Source organism: Haliotis rubra, unplaced genomic scaffold, assembly GCF_003918875.1.
Source record: "Haliotis rubra isolate DU_JTF1 unplaced genomic scaffold, ASM391887v1 Scf1753, whole genome shotgun sequence".
Lineage (NCBI taxonomy): Eukaryota > Metazoa > Mollusca > Gastropoda > Lepetellida > Haliotidae > Haliotis > Haliotis rubra.
Window position 1 is genome coordinate 67,577 of NW_025765729.1, and position 24,509 is coordinate 92,085.

The following is a 24,509-nucleotide window of genomic DNA, read 5'->3' on the forward strand; positions in this document are numbered from 1 at the left end:
TCAGTTTAATGGCAATAATAACTGAAGAAGGCCCTGTAAAAAATAAATACATTGTATCAAAATACGCTACAATACTTCATGGGCCAATACATGTGAGGCTTAGCAATAAGTACTACGATCATATATAAGCAATACAATCATTAATGATTAACCAGGTCACAGAGCAGACGTGTGTGTATATATGTATATAATGTTTATATTTCAACATACACGTGTAGCATCATACAAATACATAACATAATTATTTACAATATAATAAGAAAGAACCCTCACCGAGTGTATGGCACTGTGCCCCTTTGACGTCACAAACATCAGGAAATATGTTTGCCACACCTGAACATAAACATCCATAATCAATACTTTGTAACGTACTACATCTGTATATTATCACTCTACTGTACATAAAACATCTGTTCCAATAACTCGTCTCATCACACATACATTCATTCATACATGCAAAGTTAGGTGCATTAGTTTATAGGAATAGATGTACACATTATGTTTACCTACACAATAATTTATAAGTTAGGTAACATCCTCGTGGGAAATGTTATTTAGGATTACCTACAATAAACTTACATATGTAAAGTATTGCTAACACCTAGTTATGCTACATATTACAAATAGTTAATTTGGTTTATATTTACCACACATAACATGATACATGCTTTAAAGGAAGCTAAGAAATAATACATACACACTAAACATGAAGGCATACAATATACAATCCAAATATATACTAACCTGTTATAAGCTGTTGTGAGCTATGACCAGTGACCAGACAGACTGAAGTGAAAATGATAGCTGACTCACAAAACACCCTGCTATTGAAAATAAGGGGCCTGGGGCTGGGGCAAGACATAATAGAGACAATAGACAAGCGTCACGTATTGTGTCACGAACAGTCTGAGGAAGTAAATCTATCACATAAGGTGCATTACCACATTTCATTTTATAATATAATGTTAACTTTCTTCTTTTCCTACGTACTGATAATTTTTCTCACCAAGTTTCAAAATAGAGATATTTAAGTGGTGTATATTTTAGTAAACCAGTGACAATACAGGCTGCTTCCAGATGTAGTTGTTCTAGTCTCAATGACTGTTCAGAATTACACCCATCCCAAACCTCTCAGGTACATTTAAAATGTGGTCTGATAAACATAATATAGATCTTATGAGACATTACAAATAATGCAATCCTCAATGTGACAACAGTACATACTGGTAGATTTAAATAGACTTCTAGGTTTTACTCTTACCAGTACAATACACTGTAAGGTCACAATCAATATTGCCAAGTTAAAATCACAATACATATTGATAAATGAGTTACATGTAACATGAGTGAGTGAGTGAATGTAGTATTACACCGCACTCAGCAATATTCCAGCTATACGGCAGCAATCTGTAAATAATTGAGTCTGCACCACACAATTCAGTGATCAACAGTATGAGCATCAATCTACGCAATTGGGATACAATGACATGTGTCAACCAAGTCAGGGAGCCTGACCACCCGATCCCTTTAGTTGCCTCTTATGAGAAGCATGGGTTGCTGAAGATGAATTCTAACCCTGATCGTTAAAGGTCACATGCAACGTAAAACATATCTTTGCAGATTCTGATACCTTTCCGTATTGACTTACCGAAACAAATCATCAAAAATGCAAATTCAACTTATAGAGTTGAAAAATAACGCAATAAAAAAAACGTGCGAAATTGTAGTTCAAACGATTCACTAATTTTCCCCCAGCTCTTGGGGGAATTCAAGTGGTTTCAACAGCTGGGCTGTGCTCATAGCACGTGCGCAGTGAAATAGGTTCGCGCAGCTTGGAAGCTGGGTTGTCCGGTGAATACTCGGTGAAGGCTTTGGTGTGAGCTTTTTTTTGTTTATATTTCACAGGCGCGAGCTTTTTATATGTTATGACAGTAGATTAACTGTTTATATAATTTCATTTGTCTATTTCACCACACGTTCTTCTTACCGAGTCACTTTCTCAGTTCGATACTTAAAAGCAATGTCATTATTTAGCGTTGACAGAATTTCTAACTGTGATATAGATATGTCGTTGTCACAGACAAAACTCAATGTCTGTTTTATTGACACCTTTGTGTCTGCCTGCCTGTCTGCTAATGACCATATTCAATACACAACTGCGATCACTGACCACATGCAATTTGAACTTAACACCAATCAGGCTATACACCATAAACAAAATGCATTGATTTATGGCCCGAGTTCGGTCTCTGTCACATTATGTAATTACACAGACAGGCAGGTGTGATACTTGTACACAGGACATGTTATGATGTCTGTTGATTGCAAAATGTTATACACAAATAATGAGCATGTATTTACAAAACCCAACATCTCTATATATACACACACAATGAGCCGTGAGGGCATCTGCAAATAAACCAGCCATTACACTTGAGTGCACACCCACCCGCTCTGACTCAGGGTTCGGTATCCATGCTGCTTCGTTTCTTTGGAAGTAAACCCAAGTACACAATATTGCACTTTTGATTTGCGATTGTATGCTTATAATTTTGTTTATATGTTTTTTCATAACCAGCAATGTATATTATATGTCATGAATAAGTGATAATTGTGTTTTAATTATGTTTGATTTTTTTGGTTGCATGTGACCTTTAAGTGTAACAAGATTGTGAGCCCATTACAAATTGGGGATGACTTCTTTATTTTGACAATGGCGATGTTTCAGTATACCAAAACGTCGCCATTGTCAAAATAAAGAAGTTGAAAGTCTTGTCATCCCTATACCACCAACTTCTAGAATGCCACTCAAACAAACCATTACAAATTATATTCATATGGTAAATGTGTAACAAGTTATAGAATATTATTTATCTAGTAACAGAAACAGTTAATGTAAAACCTGTGTGACAGATTTCAGATGTTATACAAACACAAAACAGAGTATATACAAAGTGTAACTGTTTACATACCAGCAAAGTGTAACACATCTATACTGTTTACATACCAGCAAAGTGTAACAACGTTTACATACCAGCAAAGTGTTTACATATACTGTTTACATAGCAAAGTGTAAACATCCGGGTATCTACCAGCAAGTGTTGCCATCCATGTCGACTTACTACTGTTTACATACCAGCAAAGTGTAACACATCTATACTGTTTACATACCAGCAAAGTGTAACACATCTATACTGTTTACATACCAGCAAAGTGTAACACAACTATACTGTTTACATACAAGCAAAGTGTAACACATCTATACTGTTTACATACCATCAAAGTGTAACACATCTATACTGTTTACATACCATCAAAGTGTAACACATCTATACTGTTTACATACCAGCAAGGTGTAACACATTCATACTGTTTACATACCAGCAAGTTGTAACACATCTATACTGTTTACATACCAGCAAAGTGTAACACATATACTGTTTACATACCAGCAAAGTGTAACACATCTATACTGTTTACATACCAGCAAAGTGTAACACATCTATACTGTTTACATACCAGCAAAGTGTAACACATCTATACTGTTTACATACCAGCAAAGTGTAACACATCTATACTGTTTACATACCAGCAAAGTGTAACACATCTATACTGTTTACATACCAGCATGTGTAACACGTCCATGCTGTTTACATACCAGCAAGGTGTAACACGTCTATACTGTTTACATACCAGCAAAGTGTAACACATCTATACTGTTTACATACCAGCAAAGTGTAACACATCTATACTGTTTACATACCAGCAAAGTGTAACACATCTATACTGTTTACATACCATCAAAGTGTAACACATCCATACTGTTTACATACCAGCAAAGTGTAACACATCCCCAGCTGAAATGAGCAGGAAAAGACCATGGTATACCATGGTAGACCATGGTTCACAGACCATGGTTGACCATGGTGTATCATGGCTTACCACATCCGGTAAATGGCACCACAGTTTACCATGGTCAAAGAGACCATGGTCTACCATGGTGAAAAAAGACCATGGTGTACCATGGTCAAAAGAGACCATGGTATACCATGGTCTACCATGGTAAAAAGACCATGGTCTATCATGGTTTAACCACGTCGCGATGTAAATGGCACCACAGTTTACCATGGTAAGATAAGACCATGGTCTACCATGGTAAAAGAGACCATGGTGTACCATGGTCAACCATGGTATACCATGGATTACCATGGTAAAGAGACCATGGAATATGTACCATGGTGTACTACTGAAAAACTGAGACCATGGTCAGTATACCCTGTTCGGTAGATGGCACATTAGAATACCATTATTTAGACTATGGTAAGAAACCAACCGCGCCATACCACAATATATACATTGTAGTCACATACACCATGGCATAGAGATCAATTAGAATATTGGGTATTGAAGAATTAACATTAAACAAATTCATGCACTGAAAACAAACTGTTCAAATTATAAAGACACATTTTATTGCTGACACTGACAGATTTAAATGAAAGACAACTTGAGGGACAGTTGTTGGGAAACTCGCAGGGATTGAGGGATATTCTGTGCAACAAAGTACAAGTCTAAAGCAAACTAGAATTACATATCCAGTAATGCTGCTAGGGACAAATGGCATGTGGACATGTTCATCATTTTCAGAGGATATTCTTATCTATTATTTTATTCTAAAACATCTTTAGGGCAGCTTGGATGTCAGTCTATATCCAGGAAAATTAACCAATTCAGAACACCATTTCATGCAGTAATATACAATTTCAGAAAGAGTAATCACTTTAGTCTATATGGTTTAGAAGTAGACATAATAAATGAGAGTCACAACCAACAGAGAAATTACAACAGGGCCCAAAATCATCTACCTGGAAGTTGTACAAGGGGCATCACAATTTCTCTCAGAAGAAACAGGATATACACAAGTCTGAAGAACCCCCGGAAGAGCAGTGGTGACATCCCGAAAATGTCCACATTGGTTCAGGGATATTGAGTGAGTGAGTTTAGTTTTACACCACTTTTAGCAATGTTCCAGCAATATCACACCGAGGGACACCTAAGGGGCTACACACATTGTACCCATGCGAGGAATCGAACCCAAGTCTTCAGTGTGATGAGCAAACGCTCCGGCACAGGAATAAACTCATCTTGTAGAACTTTATCTTCAGTGTTTCAACATTAGGACCATTTCTTCAGAATCGTCCAGTGGAAATCTGAAAAACACACCAACATTTAATCACAATCATTCTATTTCAAACAGTCTTAAGCAAATATCAAACAAGCGTTGTTGTTGTTTTTTAAATATATATTTACAGTTGCTCAAAATGTTATGTATTTTTAACATATTGCAAATATTTTTCACCAGACTCTAATTATATTGTTCAAAATAATTTCTTTACACTGATGGCAGATGACTTTAAAATATTTTTGTAATATGAAGAGTCTATGCCAAGTAACACAACATGTATTAGAAATTAAAACACCAAATTGGCTTCTAAATCACTAGTCTACATTCATGACCAAATATAATATTCTGAAATGTTTACATTCCCCATTATTTATAATAATCAACATATCATAACATAGAAAAACGTATCTTACTGTAAGTGAATCTATTTCCACGTTAAGTGAATAGCTAAACGTTTTGGCACAGTCATTTTTGGTTTACAGTCAGTAGTTATTCCAAAACTGAATACAAATACGATAGAAAAGAAAATGAAATATCCATAAACATGCCTGTAGCAATTATCTCCCTTTTTATGACCCTTTGAATTTATTTTGCTGTCTGTGTAATCTAAGCAAACAAACTGAATCTTTCAGGCTGACCTCTACAAGCCCCGTGAACTTTGACACCATTCGATCACTGATAACTTAACTAAAAAAAGTCATAACGGTTTTGTTTTTTTAAAAAGTACCGTTAGATATTGGTCGTGTGTTAACATAGATATGTAGAACATATTGCACAAAACCCAAATTAACACTGACTTTCCGTTTGAGGGAAGTACATTGTTTATAAAATGAACACTGCTATATCTTTTATCGTCTTTCCGTCATTCTCCTCAAAAACTGTTGCTTACCACGTCACATACGTTCGTATGTGCGTATTCCAATTTATCAAAACAATTTCAATATATCTGCACTCAAAATAATTTCAATATTGCTGTTATTTACTTACCGCTCATGCTTATGTCCACTGGAATTCAACTTGAGATGTATCCATCGGCACTAAATCTAGTCTATTCCTTTATCATGAGTTCTTGACATATCCATCGCTGGATTATCCTCGAAATCCGTCATTGCTAATATATTAGGGATATTCTTCGCTTGGATCGTTGTAGTCTATTGCCAGTGTTGACAAAGTTGTGTTTCGCGCCTATCACTGGTTTTGCGCGCTCACAAATGACTACGTGACAAGTAGCAGCTATGGCATCGGTCGTGCGCGGGAAACGGTCGCGTGTCTCCGTATCGTACTATCTCCATTCGGCTTGTCCCGGAATGGTGCGAGTTGGAAGTTGAAACATATTTTTTAGAAAAGAAAAATTAATTAGTACGACCAGGGATGTATCGTAACCATGTATGTAAAAGGCTGTATGATTAGTGCTATCCGTTCTTGAAGTCGCAATAAGATTACGTAAGCACGAAGGGCGTGGCCGTGTTTGCAATCACGCGATCGAGGTACTTCATAACAACACTACGTAGTCAACAGTGGATAATTTCTCATCTTATTAACAAATAAAGGCAAGAATTACAATATCAAGGCATCAACATCAAAATTAGAATTCATAAACAATAATATTGTCAACGGCGGGAATCGCAAAAAAAGATATTCAGTGCACACGTTCCTTCGTCGGTCATAACGTGGAAGAATAGTTTTTTGCACATATCCCCGGCAATAATTTAAATTTCATTAATCTACTTTGATGTAATCTCTTCCGGGTCATATTGCACGTGCTGAACAGGAAGTGACAGTGAAATGTGTTCTAAAATCGGGAGCTTCACCATTAACATTGCGAAAGACGTACTTATAACAAGTTTTAGGCACGTTTGCCGATCGTGATCACTCACGGGAGAAATTCAATGAAATGAGACGATTTTGACATTGTAATTTCAAATTTTATTTTATGGAGTAAATATGAAAAAGAAAGAGAATTAAAAATCTTCCAGCACTAATTGGTTACGCTGTTATTGACAGAAGGTAAGTTTTACGCAGAACTGTCTATGTTTCTAAAACGGATCGTGTTAGGCACAGAATATTGTTTCGCCTTCTGTCGTGCATTGTTTTTGTTGTTGCTGTATTTTTTTTAAAAAACAACAACTAAAGGCAACCAGGCACAAAAAACTAGTAAGACCACGAGAGACGGGGTTTACACAGTTTAATGGACAACTTTAGCAAAGGGGCGGGCAAAATTATTTTATTTTCAAATGTACGGAGGGTTAATTTTGTTTTGATTTTCAAGTGTATAAGACGTCCTTTGTTCCTTATATTTGTGTGTGTGTTTCTGTAGCAACAATGAGAAAGTTAAATTACGTGAACTGTTCCCGTTGATAATTGTTTTTTATGACATTGTGTTCTTGTATTTTTCATTAAAACACACTTCATTTTTACTTGTCTCTCACCGAGTGAAGTGTTCAATTTTAGTTGTTTAATGCACACAGACGTAAAAACATCTGAGATGTTTTACACACGTCCTTTGTAAAAATGCTATTAGTATAATGCCTGTGTAACACTTCATTGAATGCTCCCGCTATTTTGTTATTCATAAATGAAACACAATGTCATGAAACAGTCAGGATTTCAATTTTAATTTTTTTATTTATCACAGTTTGAAATGTAAAATTGGTCTGTCATGACCATGGTCTACCATAGATTTGTCTGTGATGACCATGGTCAACCATTACACTGTATGAGAACAACACCATGGTCTACCATAGTTTTGTTTAAGATGACCATGGTCTACCCTGGTTTCTGGTGACCATGGTGTAGAATGACCATGGTCTGCTGTGGTATACCATGGTCACCATGGTATACCATGGTATACCATGGGGAGAAATGTTGGTGACCATGGTCTACCATGGTTTCTGGTGACCATGGTCTATAATGACCATGGTCTGCTGTGGTACACCATGGTGACCATGGTCTACCATGGTCTACCATGGGGAGAAATGTTAGTGACCCGCGGTTTAGCATGGTAAACCATGGTAATACCATGGTTTACCGTGGTAAGCTCATGGTTGACCATGGTCAACCATGGTGCCTTTCAGCTGGGCCATACTGTTTACATACCATCAAAGTGTAACACATCTATACTGTTTACATACCAGCAAAGTGTAACACATTCATACTGTTTACATACCAGCAAAGTGTAACACGTCCATGCTGTTTACCTACCAGCAAAGTGTAACACAACCATACTGTTTGCAAAATTATTACCAGCAAAGTGTAACACATATACTGTTTACATACCATCAAAGTGTAACACATCCATACTGTTTACATACCAGCAAAGTGTAACACGTCCATGCTATTTACATACAAGCAAAGTGTAACACATCTATACTGTTTACATACCAGCAAAGTGTAACACATTCATACTGTTTACATACCAGCAAGTTGTAACACATCTATACTGTTTACATACAAGCAAAGTGTAACACATATACTGTATACATACCAGCAAAGTGTAACACATCTATACTGTTTACATACCAGCAAAGTGTAACACATCTATACTGTTTACATACCAGCAAAGTGTTACACATCCATACTGTTTACATACCAGCAAAGTGTAACACGTCCATGCTATTTACATACCAGGAAAGTATAACACATCCATACTGTTTACATACCAGCAAAGTGTAACACGTCCATGCTATATACATACCAGCAAAGTGTAACACATCCATACTGTTTACATACCAGCAAAGTGTAACACATCCATACTGTTTACATACCAGCAAAGTGTAACACATCCATACTGTTTACATACCAGCAAAGTGTAACACGTCCATACTGTTTACATACCAGCAAAGTGTAACACATCCATACTGTTTACATACCATCAAAGTGTAACACATCTATACTGTTTACATACCAGCAAAGTGTAACACATCTATACTGTTTACATACCAGCAAAGTGTAACACATCTATACTGTTTACATACCAGCAAAGTGTAACACATCTATACTGTTTACATACCAGCAAAGTGTAACACATCTATACTGTTTACATACCAGCAAAGTGTAACACATCTATACTGTTTACATACAAGCAAAGTGTAACACATATACTGTTTACATACCAGCAAAGTGTAACACATCTATACTGTTTACATACCAGCAAAGTGTAACACGTCTATACTGTTTACATACCAGCAAAGTGTAACACATCCGTACTGTTTACATACCATCAAAGTGTAACACATCCATACTGTTTACATACCAGCAAAGTGTAACACATCTATACTGTTTACATACCAGCAAAGTGTAACACATATACTGTTTACATACCAGCAAAGTGTAACACATCTATACTGTTTACATACCAGCAAAGTGTAACACATCCATACTGTTTACATACCAGCAAAGTGTAACACATCCATACTGTTTACATACCATCAAAGTGTAACACATCTATACTGTTTACATACCAGCAAGTGTAACACATCTATACTGTTTACATACCAGCAAAGTGTAACACGTCTATACTGTTTACATACCAGCAAAGTGTAACACATCTATACTGTTTACATACCAGCAAAGTGTAACACATCTATACTGTTTACATACCAGCAAAGTGTAACACATCTATACTGTTTACATACCAGCAAAGTGTAACACATCTATACTGTTTACATACCAGCAAAGTGTAACACATCTATACTGTTTACATACAAAGCAAAGTGTAACACATATACTGTTTACATACCAGCAAAGTGTAACACATCTATACTGTTTACATACCAGCAAAGTGTAACACATCTATACTGTTTACATACCATCAAAGTGTAACACATCCATACTGTTTACATACCAGCAAAGTGTAACACATCTATACTGTTTACATACAAGCAAAGTGTAACACATATACTGTTTACATACCAGCAAAGTGTAACACATCCATACTGTTTACATACCAGCAAAGTGTAACATGTCTATACTGTTTACATACCATCAAAGTGTAACACATCTATACTGTTTACATACCAGCAAAGTGAAACACGCATCTATACTGTTTACATACCAGCAAAGTGTAACACATCTATACTGTTTACATACCAGCAAAGTGTAACACGTCTATACTGTTTACATACCAGCAAAGTGTAACACATCCATACTGTTTACATACCATCAAAGTGTAACACATCTATACTGTTTACATACCAGCAAAGTGTAACACATTCATACTGTTTACATACCAGCAAAGTGTAACACGTCCATGCTGTTTACATACCAGCAAAGTGTAACACATTCATACTGTTTACATACCAGCAAAGTGTAACACATCCATACTGTTTACATACCAGCAAAGTGTAACATGTCTATACTGTTTACATACCATCAAAGTGTAACACATCTATACTGTTTACATACCAGCAAAGTGAAACACGTCTATACTGTTTACATACCAGCAAAGTGTAACACATCCATACTGTTTACATACCAGCAAAGTGTAACACGTCTATACTGTTTACATACCAGCAAAGTGTAACACATCTATACTGTTTACATACCAGCAAAGTGTAACATGTCTATACTGTTTACATACCAGCAAAGTGTAACACATCCATACTGTTTACATACCAGCAAAGTGTAACACATCCATACTGTTTACATACCAGCAAAGTGTAACACGTCTATACCATTTACATGTAACATAGACTATTCCAAAGCACACTTATGCACTTATCTTATGCAAACATAAATAAAGAGGTAGAAAAGGTATATGTTGGTAATTACAAAAGTTTGACAACCTTCATCCATGAATCAACACCACTGTCCACATGATCATTGTTTTGTTCCAGATTTTGAAGTAGTTATCTGAACATTTTAAACGGATGCAATACTCCATTTGAACACTTTTCAGGACCGTCACGTGAAACCACCCTTCTCATTAGTTACTTGGGTCTCCTGGGTGCCGGGGCGGTGGGGTATCCTAGTGGTTAAAGCATTCGCTCGTCACACCAAATCCCCGGGTTCGATTCCCCACATGGGTACAATGTGTAAAGCCCATTTCTGGTGTCCCCTGCTGTGATGTTGCTTGAATATTGCTAAAAGCGGTGTAAAACCATACTCACTCACTCACTCACTCCAGGGTGCCACCTGGAGGCCCATGTAAGACCCTGCTTTGTTCAGACTGCAGTCGACTGATGTGCTGTCACTAATTGTAACATGAACATGTCTTGTTCTTGCTTCCTGGAATGTCAAATCTTTGTTCTTGTATGGTAAAGGGCACTTTCCTACACAAGGATTTAGGAACTTTCCTTCATTATTGTACAGTACAACCAGAAATTATTGAGAATTTAAAGATTGTAATTTTTTTTTTTCACTCATTACTCACGTATTAAATGTGAATATTAGCAGAACATAACTCCAGATACAAAGACAGGTGAACTGTTAGTATTTTGTCAAGTCACCATGGGCAGCAATGCAGGCTTCAATGCGGGGCATACTACTGATCAAAGAAGTAAGAAAGTCGCGGTCCATGCTGTCCGGACCACCTCTTCTTTCATTTCAGCAATATTTGTCAGATTTTTCTTATTGACACTTTCCTTCATAAGTCCCCAAACATTTGCTATTGGATTTAGGTCAGGGCTATAGCTTGGCCAATCTAATAATGTCATATTTTGGGTCTGAAACCAGGCCTGTGAATGCTTTGAACGATGTTTTGGGTCGTTGTCCTGCTTGAAAATCCAAACATTTCCATAGAACACGTGAGCAGATGGAAGTAAATGCCCCTCGAGAATATCTGTGTACCACTCACTGTTCATATTCCCTTCAAATACACAGAGGAGCGTTTTCCCCTAACACAGGTATGCCACCCCACATGTTAAATATCGGACTGTACTTTGGACGCTGATACAAAGGTTTTTCAGTTTGTTTGGTCCAGAATTTCAGTGTATTAGGAAACAGCCACACAGGACTTTCATCTGAGAAAATCACATTGTCCCATTTAAAATTTCTATGCTGTAAGCACCAGTTCAACCTCCGCTCCTTTTGTTCAGGTTTCATGATTGGTGATGGAATTCCTCGACTTTTCTGCCAACCCATTGCATGCAGCTCAGTTCTAATTGTCTCCTTACAGACAGCCACAGTTCCTCTATCAATCATATCTAGCCTTAAGGTTTCTAAACTCCTTTGTTTGTTTGTAAAACAAGAATACCAAGCCGCCTCCTGTCACCGACAGTCAATTTTCTGGGTCTATCTGCGCCTCCCTGGTGCTCAATGCCATATCCATTTGCAATATTTTTCAAAACACTATAAACGGTGGACAAAGGGATGCCTGTTCTACTTGAAATCACTTTAGCTGATCTGATGTCCTTGTTATAATACTCTAAAATCAACCTCCTCTTCTCTAAATTATCCATACTGAGGATCACTGAAAATGTCGTCTGCTAGCAAGTAAACAAAGGGAGATAACTCTTCACAAACTAATGAGAAAGGATAAACGGAGTTGTCTCTCTTGAATGAAACCAAGCACTTGATAGCTGGTCAAGGTTGTTTATACTAGAAATCCAATTAAACATATTCCTAAAATTCTCAATAATTTCTGGTCATACTATAACTTGTCAAAAACAGCTGTTTTGTCCTTCTTTACAGATATGTCTTGATATCCTTGCTATTTTTTAAAGCATGTAAAGTGATGATATTGGCTTGTGATCTTGTATGAATTTTGAATCTAATGTCACTCACTTTTAAATTGGTAAAGTGGCATATCAACCATCTTTACATGTTTCCATGTCTGTCTGGACAGTCCCTAATATGTTGATTTCTTCTTTTTCTGAGCTATTTGGTTCAATGTTAATGACCTCAATCCCTAACACCTTTTTGGATGTACAGAGTTCTTGAAATTTAGCTGATTTTATTGATTCTTCTGACAAGTCTTTCCAAAAGCTGGGCATTTTGTAAGCCTATGTTAGTTCCCACAATTTCTACAGTTAAAAGTGTAACTAGGTAACGTCTTATATATTTGTTCCTTTTCGGTTTCCCAATCACGTTTTGAATATCTAGCATTTTTCGTTTTTCACCATGAATCTCTTGGGGTTCACCAGGTAGAGTTTGAATCTGTTGTTTGAATTTCTCAGCAGCCCACCAGATTGGGACAGCTTTCTTACATGTTAAATGTTCCCTCAAAATTCTAAACGGATGATATCTACTATCTAAATAATTGTCACCATGTAGAATAAACAAACCCTGCCCAACTTTCTACCATGAAGGTACTGGTATGGGTTACGAGTGGCTCCTGCTGTGAGCCAACAATGCTGAGCGTGTCTAACATGTCTTTGTATTTTGTCATTGACTTCTCCTGCTTCCGACCACAACCGATCAACCTGAATCCACCATATATATATATACAGATCATGACAACCTGAACTCAGGCCCAAAAAAATACATGTCTGTTTCCGGTAACCGAAAAATACACACACACACTCACCATGTATACACAGATCATGACAACCTGGACTCACCATATATACACAGATCAAGACAACCTGAACTCACCGTTTATACACAGATCAAGACAACCTGGACTCACCATATATACACAGATCATGACAACCTGGACTCACCATATATACACAGATCATGACAACCTGGACTCACCATATATATACAGATCAAGACAACCTGGACTCCCCATATATACACAGATCATGACAACCTGGACTCCCCATATATACACAGATCATGACAACCTGGACTCCCCATATATACACAGATCATGACAACCTGGACTCCCCATATATACACAGATCATGACAACCTGGACTCCCCATATATACACAGATCATGACAACCTGGACTCCCCGTATATACACAGATCATGACAATCTTTTCTGGACTACACCACCGTATATACACAGATCATGACAACCTGACAAGTAAGTGGCTACACACTAGTGAGTCTAAACTTTTATATATACACAGATCATGACAACCTGGACTCACCATATATACACAGATCATGACAACCTGGATTCAGCATGTATACACAGATCATGACAACCTGGACTCCCATATATACACAGATCATGACAACCTGGACTCACCATATACACAGACACACCTGGACTCATGCACAGATCATGACAACCTGGACTCACCATATATACACACAGATCATGACAACCTGGACTCACCATATATACACAGATCATGACAACCTGAACTCACCATATATACACAGATCATGACAACCTGTACTCACCGTATATATACACAGATCATGACAACCTGAACTCACCATATATACACAGATCATGATAACCTGTACTCACAGATCATTATATATACACAGATCATGATAACCTGGACTCACCATATATACACAGATCATGACAACCTGGACTCACCATATATACACAGATCATGACAACCTGAACTCACCATATATACACAGATCATGACAACCTGGACTCACCATATATATACACAGATCATGACAACCTGGACTCACCATATATACACAGATCTGGACTCACCATATATAACCTGACAACCTGAACTCACCATATATACACAGATCATGACAACCTGGACTCACCGTATATACACAGATCATGACAACCTGAACTCACCATATATACACAGATCATGATAACCTGGACTCACCGTATATATACACAGATCATGATAACCTGGACTCACCATATATACACAGATCATGACAACCTGGACTCATCGTATATACACAGATCATGACAACCTGGACTCACCGTATATATACACAGATCATGATAACCTGGACTCACCATATATACACAGATCATGACAACCTGGACTCACCATATATACACAGATCATGACAACCTGGACTCACCATATATACACAGATCATGATAACCTGTACTCACCGTATATATACACAGATCATGATAACCTGGACTCACCATATATACACAGATCATGACAACCTGGACTCCCCATATATACACAGATCATGACAACCTGGACTCCACATATATACACAGATCATGACAACCTGGACTCACCATATATACTACCCATCAAAAGTTTAGACTCACTGAAAGCACTCACTATATGTTATGTATATGTATGTGGTTACATCGAAGATGAATTTCTCCACCAACTTGGGGGAACCAACTGAAAACCTTATGCAGATGAATTGCACAAGGATGATGCTTCAAATTGCGAAAGGCATGAGCAAATGTCGTGCATGTGAACAGATTCGTTTTGGTGTAAAGTTTTGTTAAGAATTCGCCAATTTTCACAGATTTTAATCATTTACTGAACTCATGACAATAATCTTTTCAATGTTACGAATATGTTTTACAATACACCAGTTCATAACTAAACAGTACCTTTAAACAGTATGGAATATTTTGCAAAAAGCTAGTTTAGAACAGTGGACAAGTAAGTGGCTACATTTACACTAGTGAGTCTAAACTTTTGATGGGTAGTATATATACAGATCAAGACAACCTGGACTCACCATATATATACAGATCATGATAACCTGGATTCACCGTATATACACAGATCATGATAACCTGTACTCACCGTATATATACACAGATCATGATAACCTGGACTCACCATATATACACAGATCATGACAACCTGGACTCACCATATATACACAGATCATGACAACCTGGACTCACCATATATACACAGAGATCATGACAACCTGGACTCACCATATATATACACAGATCATGACAACCTGGACTCCCCATATATACACAGATCATGACAACCTGGACTCACCATATATACACAGATCATGACAACCTGGACTCCCCATATATACACAGATCATGACAACCTGGACTCCCCATATATACACAGATCATGACAACCTGGACTCCCCATATATACACAGATCATGACAACCTGGACTCCCCATATATACACAGATCATGACAACCTGGACTCCCATATATATACACAGATCATGACAACCTGGACTCACCATATATACACAGATCAAGACAACCTGAACTCACCATATATACACAGATCATGACAACCTGGACTCACCATATATACACAGATCATGACAACCTGGACTCACCATATATACACAGATCAAGACAACCTGGACTCACCGTATATACACAGATCATGACAACCTGGACTCACCATATATACACAGATCATGACAACCTGGACTCACCGTAGATATACACAGATCATGACAACCTGGACTCACCATATATACACAGATCATGATAACCTGTACTCACCGTATATATACACAGATCATGATAACCTGGACTTACTTTATAGACACATATAAAGAGAGCCTGGAGAAACCCTACATACCCAGCTGAGGACACCTGGACTCACAATACATACTGACAGATCAATACAACCTGTACTGACTTTTCATGCCCATATTGAGAATGCCATTTCACCATACACTTTGATATGGCTTGTGGATGTTTTATAGAAAGTTTGATCATTTCACCATACACTTGATGTGGCTTGTGGATGTTTTATAGGAAGTTTGATCGTTTCACCATACACTTGATATGGCTTGTGGATGTTTTATAGAAAGTTTGATCATTTCACCATACACTTGATGTGGCTTGTGGATGTTTTATAGGAAGTTTGATCATTTCACCATACACTTGATGTGGCTTGTGGATGTTTTATAGAAAGTTTGATCATTTCACCATACACTTGATGTGGCTTGTGGATGTTTTATAGGAAGTTTGATCGTTTCACCATACACTTGATATGGCTTGTGGATGTTTTATAGAAAGTTTGATCATTTCACCATACACTTGATGTGGCTTGTGGATGTTTTATAGAAAGTTTGATCATTTCACCATACACTTGATGTGGCTTGTGGATGTTTTATAGAAAGTTTGATCATTTCACCATACACTTGATGTGGCTTGTGGATGTTTTATAGAAAGTTTGATCATTTCACCATACACTTGATGTGGCTTGTGGATGTTTTATAGGAAGTTTGATCATTTCACCGTACACTTGATGTGGCTTGTGGATGTTTTATAGAAAGTTTGATCATTTCACCGTACACTTGATGTGGCTTGTGGATGTTTTATAGAAAGTTTGATCGTTTAACCATACACTTGATGTGGCTTGTGGATGTTTTATAGAAAGTTTGATCATTTCACCATACACTTGATGTGGCTTGTGGATGTTTTATAGGAAGTTTGATCATTTCACCGTACACTTGATGTGGCTTGTGGATGTTTTATAGAAAGTTTGATCATTTCACCGTACACTTGATGTGGCTTGTGGATGTTTTATAGAAAGTTTGATCGTTTAACCATACACTTGATGTGGCTTGTGGATGTTTTATAGAAAGTTTGATTATTTTACTGATATTGATAATGTCTCAGTCCAGGCTGTTGTGTTACCGTCTATGTATTTGTTTATGCCTTAGTCCCCCATCACGGTCTTTATGCATTAAACATTATTGTGCCACAAGTTATTTGATAAATTACACTGGTGGAGTTTGCATCTGAGGTTTATGTTATCCATATTATTTTCACAATTAACACTTAAGTACAAGGAAATGTAAACCTGGTATGGTTCACATCTGGCTGGACAATGACTAGCAATCCTGAACCAACAGATACCTGACAGGTTGCCACCCAGCCAGCCATACTCCCAAGTCCTTACACTAATTCTATCAGCCTCAGGTACACACATATTTACCTCGCATCACATTCCGGGTGTACCTGTTGAGATTTGAAATATCATTTAAATATAAATCATTTATTTTCTTACATGACACAATTATTTTCAAAATATCTATTAAAAAAATGTATCCCAACACAATTGATTGTTTAGGTTAATGTATAAAAAAGTGTTACGCCTGTGTTTGTAGGATAGACTGATGCTGTTTTTTCCTGCTTCAAGGACCGGGCCTATGGTCTAATTGCCTCAGTAAAGAAATTGCTCATCTAAATTTGTTTATTGTTTAGGCTTGTTTACTGGGACATTTCCTCCAATATTGAACCCGTCTTCCGTCCACATTCTCTTCCTATCATCAAGGAGCTTCAACAGGCAACACGCAGGTCCTCGGCCACTCTACAGGGCAACAATAGCGAAGTGTTGCATTTCCCTCAGCAAACATGGACAGACACCACTGGAGACTGGTGTGCATTCTTCAGCCATTGTCAGACATCTTGTTTGGGTGAACCAAGGATCATTGCCACTAGAGAAATTGTTTCTTTTCCAATAGTCGTGTGCCAAGTGGACTCTTGGCATATCTACTTGATTCTCACCTGCTTGTTCAGGATTGGAGTGCAGTAATAGACCAAAGACAGGTAAGAATATTTTGAAGATATTGTCAGTCTGGTTGTATAAATAATTGTCTGATATTCATATCCAGAATTGCTTGAAATGTTTCTTTTTCTATGGTCATCTTTGACAGTGAACATTAAAAGGTACATCAGTTTTCAAATGCAGGGTGTTACTGAACTCAATATATGGTCTCCCACACACATACAATAAAGAATCTGTGGACATTATTTTAAACGGAGCAAAGAAGTGTGTTTGTTTGCATACTGTTAACAGCACTAAAGAAGGAACTGTCAGAGCCTGACAGGCTCACTATATATGCACATATATGAAGTAAAAAACTTCCTTTGACATAACTACATACCGGTTGATGTCTTATTGCTTCGTGATGGTTTTGGGATAACATTTCTGCTTTCGTGGCACATAACTGCATACATGTTAAGATCACATTACTCCATACTTCTTGGCGATCCCTTTGCTATATACATCTTAGGATGACATTATGGTATATAAGTTGTGGTCACACTACTGATGGGAAGCCCATTTCTGGTGTCCCGCACCATGATGTTGCTGGAATATTGCTAAAAGCGGTGTAAAACCATACTCACTCTCTCACATTACTACATACCTGATGGGATCACATTACTCCACACCTGATGGGATCACATTACTGCATACCTCAGGGGCGGATACAGCTTTTTGAGAAAGGGGGGGTGCACACTATTGTGAAAAGGAGGGGTGCACACTTCATTTTCACCCGAGTTTCAATGGTCATTTAACAAACTTTCAGCACAAAAGGGGGGGTGCGCACCCCTGCACCCCCCCTCTGGATCCGCCTGTGTACCTGATGGGATCACATTACTGCACACCTGATGGGATCACATTACTGCATACCTGATGGGATCAGATTACTGCACACCTGATGGGATCACAATACTGCATACCTGATGGGATCAGATTACTGCATATGTCATGGAATCACATTACTCCACACCTGATGGGATCACATTACTGCACACCTGATGGGATCACATTACTGCATACCTGATGGGATCAGATTACTGCACACCTGATGGGATCACATTACCCCACACCTGATAGGATCACATTACTGCATACCTGATGGGATCACATTACTGCACACCTGATGGGATCACATTACTGAATACCTGATAGGATCACATTACTGCATACCTGATGGGATCACATTACTGCACACATGATGTGATCACATCACTACACACCTGATGGGATCACAATATTACACACCTGATGGGATCACATTACTGAACACCTGATGGGATCACCTTAATACATACCTGATGGGATCACATCACTACACACATGACGGGATCACATTATTACTCACCTGATGGATCACATTATTACACACCTGATGGGATCACATTATTACACACCTGTTAGGATCACATTATTACACACCTGATGGGATCACATTATTACACACTTGATAGGATCACATTACTACATACCTGATGGGATCACATTACTGCACATCTGATGGGATCACCTTACTGCACACCTGATGGGATCACATTACTGTACACCTGATGGGATCACCTTACTGCACACCTGTTGGGATCACATCACTACACACCTGATGGGATCACATTATTACACCTGATGGGATCACCTTACTGCACACCTGATGGGATCACATTATTACACACGTGATGGGATCACATTACTGCATACCATTTGGGATCACATTATTGCATACCTGTTGGGATCAAATTACTGCACATCTGATGGGATCACATTACTGCACACCTGATGGGATCACATTACTGCACATCTGATGGGATTACATTAAAGTATACCTGTTGCGTTCCCTTACTATATACTTGTTGGGATCACATTATTGCATGCCTGAGGGGATCACATTACTTCACACTTGATGGGATCACTTTACTTCACACCTGATGGGATCACATTACTGCACACCTGATCGGATCACATTATTACACACCTGTTGGGATCACATTACTGCACATCTGATGGGATCACCTTACTGCACACCTGATAGGATCACATTACTGTACACCTGATGGGATCACCTTACTGCACACCTGTTGGGATCACATCACTACACACCTGATGGGATCACATTATTACACCTGAGTGGATCACCTTACTGCACACCTGATGGGATCACATTATTACACACGTGATGGGATCGCATTACTGCATACCATTTGGGATCACATTATTGCATACCTGTTGGGATCAAATTACTGCACATCTGATGGGATCACATTACTGCACACCTGATGGGATCACATTACTGCACATCTGATGGGATTACATTAAAGCATACCCTGATGGGACTCACCTTGTTGGGATCATACTTGCCTGGGATCACATTATTGCACACCTGATGGGATCACTTTACTTCACACCTGATGGGATCATTACTGCACACCTGATGGGATCACATTATTATTGCACACCTGTTGGGATCACATTACTACACCTGATGGGATCACATTATTGCACACCTGATGGGATCACATTACTGCATACCTGATGGGATCACCTTACTATATACATGGGATCACATTATTGCGTGCCTATGGGATCACATTACTTCACACTTGATGGGATCACTTTACTTCACACCTGATGGGATCACATTATTGCGAGCCTGATGGGATCACATTACTACATACCTGTTGGGATCACATTACCGCACACCTGATGGGATCACATTATTGCACACCTGATGGGATCACATTGCTGCACACCTGACGGAATCACATTACTGCATGCCTGATGGGATCATATTACTACATACCTGATGGGATCACTTTACTGCACACCTGATGGGATCACATTACTACGTAGTATACATACCTGATGGGATCACATTACTACGTAGTATACATACCTGATGGGATCACATTACTATATACCTGATCGGATCACATTACTGCACACCTGATGGGATCACATTACTACATACCTGATGGGATCACATTACTGGAAACCTGTTGGGATCACATTACTGCATACCTGATGGGATCACCTAACTGCACACCTGATGGGATCACATTACTGCACACCTGATGGGATCACATTACTGCACATCTGATGGGATTACATTAAAGTACACCTGTTGCGTTCACCTTACTATATACTTGTTGGGATCACATTATTGCATGCCTGAGGGGATCACATTACTTCACACCTGATGGGATCACTTTACTTCACACCTGATGGGATCACATTATTGCGAGCCTGATGGGATCACATTACTACATACCTGTTGGGATCACATTACTGCACACCTGATGGGATCACATTATTGCACACCTGATGGGATCACATTGCTGCACACCTGACGGAATCACATTACTGCATGCCTGATGGGATCATATTACTACATACCTGATGGGATCACTTTACTGCACACCTGATGGGATCACATCATTACATACCTGATGGGATCACCTTACTGCACACCTGATGGGATCACCTTACTGCACACCTTATGGGATCACATTACTGAACACCTGATGGGATCACATTACTGCACACCTGATGGGATCACATTACTGCACACCTGATGGGATCACATTATTACACACCTGATGGGATCACATTACTGCACACCTGATGGGATCACATTATTACACACCTGATGGGATCATATTACTATATACCTGATGGGATGACCTTACTGCACACCTGATGGGATCACATTACTATACACGTAGTATACATACCTGATGGGATCACCTTACTGGAAACCTGTTGGGATCACATTACTGCATACCTGATGGGATCACCTAACTGCACACCTGATAGGATCACCTTCCTGCACACTTGATTGGATCACCTTACTGCACACCTGATGGGATCACATTACTGCACACCTGATTTGATCACATTACTGCACACCTGATGGGATCACATTTCTACATACCTGATGGGATCACATTATTACACACCTGATGGGATCACATTACTACATACCTGATGGGATCACCTTACTGCACACCTGATGGGATCACATTACTACATACCTAATGGGATCACCTTACTGCACACCTGATTGGATCACATTACTATATACCTGATGGGATCACATTACTGCACCCCTGATTGGATCACATTACTATATACCTGATGGGATCACATTACTATATACCTGATGGGATCACATTACTGCACACCTGTTGGGATACCTGTTGGTATACCTGTTGGCATACCTGTTGAGGTCCAACATCCCATAGCCTGGAATCCTGCTGCATACAAAGCATTCAGATGTTAGATAGATAACGCTCCTTTCTCCTTGTCTTACAATTGTGATGATTCCCATACTGATGATTGAGTTTCGTCAACTGTCAGCTTGCAGATATCCTTTAAATCTATCATGTTGCATGTAGGAATATCCTGTACACACTGCAATCATGAGGCCTGATCTTGTGTGTGCAACCCCAGCACCTTGTGCAGCAGTAGCCATGGTAGAGGCGTGCCATGATCAGATATTATCTTTCTGCTTCCTTGAACTGTTTGAGAGGCATTCTAGAAGTTGTGAGAAATAGGAATGACAAGCATGAAAACATTATAAGTATCTTTACTGAAATGTCGCTATTGTACAATAAAGAAGTTGATCAACCATAAACAATTTTCATTCCCTCTACTTCCTTGTTTCAATGTTGATGGCTCGGCCCCCTCTCATGTTGCAATTTGCTGTGCAAGTAAGATCATTCAGCCAGAAACATCATCTATTAGAAACCTGTGAAGATCCAGGTTGGAATTGATCTTCAGTAATCCATGCTTGTTGTAAGAGGCGACTAATGGGATCGGGGTGTCAGGCTTGCTGAATTGGTTAATGACGCGTTCCATCGTATCCCAATTGCGTAGATCAATGCTCATGCTGTTGATGACTGGATTGTCTTGTCCACACTCGATTATTAACAGACCGCCACCATATAGCTGGAATATTGCTGAGTGTAGAATATAGCTGGAATATTGCGGAATATGGCCCCATCTGTGGTTATGTCCATGTGCTGCAACACCAGGGGTTTCAAAGTGTTGCTATTAGGTGGCCCGATCTGTGGTTTTGTCCATGTGCTGCAACACCAGGGGTTTCATGAGATACCACACAAGCTAATATGAAGTTGAACTTTCCAGTTTGTCCAAGACGGTGATGGTAAGGTCTGAATTAGGGTCTACTGTACAGATTTGAGAACTTGATTTTATTCACACTAAGATTAATTCTGCCCTGAAAATATCTAGCTGAAATACTAAAAGGATGAAGTGGCAATTCTGGACAAAGTGTTGACTAACTGTTGTTGTATGTATAATAGAAATTGAAAACTCTTGTATTAGACATAATGCTGAAACCCGTGAAGGTCTGGGTGAGAATGCGCCTTCAGTAACCTATGCTTGTTGTAATAGGCGACTAACGGCATCGGGTGGTCAGGCTCGCTGGCTTGGTTGACACATGTCATCGGTTCCCACTTGCGCAGATTGATGCTCATGCTGTTGATCACTGGATTGTCTGGTCCAGACTCGATTATTTACAGACCGCCGCCAATATAGCTGGAATATTGCTGAGTGTGGCGTAAAACTGAACTCACTCACTCACTCACTCACTCATAATGCTGAAATATTCTAAAAGTAAATGAAAAACAATACTAAACCACAACTGTTGCCTAAATACACAAGAGTTTGCAGGATTCTTTACTGCAGGAAGTAATTGAATCTAAGCAGGCAGAATTTCTGCTCTTCAATGTACTTGGAAGATCTGGTTATAATTGTTCATCCATAGAGCATTAACATTTTATGCACACCTTATCATTCACGTGGTAAGACATTTTTGGGGGTGGTATTCAAGCTATTTCTACTCTCTTAGGAGTTTGGTATGTGATGCGACAGAATGGAGTTTTCTGTTAAAATATTATGTATAATGCTGTTCATGGTAACTGTTTCCATTTGCTCATGTTGTTGTATGGCAGTGTCATCCATCACAGAACCATGTTGTAATTAGATGTTTGATAGGCATTTAGAAGTTGGTAGG

The 24,509-nt window shown here is 38.6% G+C and overlaps 1 long non-coding RNA gene across 1 annotated transcript; it reads left to right on the forward strand.

Annotated features, from left to right (window-relative positions):
* LOC124273032 lies at window positions 1-24,509 on the forward strand. Its single transcript, XR_006897524.1, has 4 exons — window positions 1-175; window positions 5,919-5,927; window positions 6,821-6,827; window positions 24,499-24,509. It is a non-coding gene; the product is annotated as an uncharacterized LOC124273032 (long non-coding RNA).